This window comes from Penaeus monodon, chromosome 33, assembly GCF_015228065.2.
Source record: "Penaeus monodon isolate SGIC_2016 chromosome 33, NSTDA_Pmon_1, whole genome shotgun sequence".
Taxonomy (NCBI): Eukaryota; Metazoa; Arthropoda; class Malacostraca; order Decapoda; family Penaeidae; genus Penaeus; species Penaeus monodon.
The window spans coordinates 2,809,967-2,810,435 of record NC_051418.1 but is presented as its reverse complement, the minus strand read 5'-3'; the positions used below and the strand labels follow the sequence as shown (position 1 = coordinate 2,810,435).

Sequence of the window (469 nt, the reverse complement as noted above, 5' to 3'; positions counted from 1 at the left end):
GGGCAAAACAACATTTTCAGATCAGTAATAAAGCACAACCGCCTCCAGCCCAGAACTCCTCACCCCCCCCCCCCGCCGGGCCTCCCCCGAGCGCCGGCCATCCAGCACCACCCCCTCTCCCCTCCTCCCCTTGGGAGGCTCTTGCAACACCATCAGCAAGTGCCTGGAACCTTCTGGAAAGCCCCGGGCACTTAGGATAATGGAAGCCATCGTGGAGTGAAGGGAGAGGGGGTAGGGCGGGGGGGGGGGAGCCAGAGAGGGGGAGAGGCTTGCAAGTTCCGCGTGTGGGTCAGTCTGTTGTGCCCTTTGCACTCTGGCTTCCTTCGCCTTTACTCCCTCCTCCCACTTCCTCTCCGAGTCTCTGCCTTAGTCTCCATTTCTCTCTTTATCTATCTCTGTACATCTATCTCCCTATCCCTCTGCAGAATCTACACGTCCCCCGTCCCCTCCTTCTCTCTTCTCCATGCAC

The 469-nt window shown here is 59.3% G+C and overlaps 1 protein-coding gene across 1 annotated transcript in view; it reads right to left on the bottom strand.

The window, feature by feature from the left end:
* LOC119593942 (E3 ubiquitin-protein ligase Rnf220-like) overlaps nt 1-469 on the bottom strand; it is a gene marked incomplete at its 5' end in the record, with an annotated part of 5,572 nt that overhangs the window by 4,549 nt on the left and 554 nt on the right.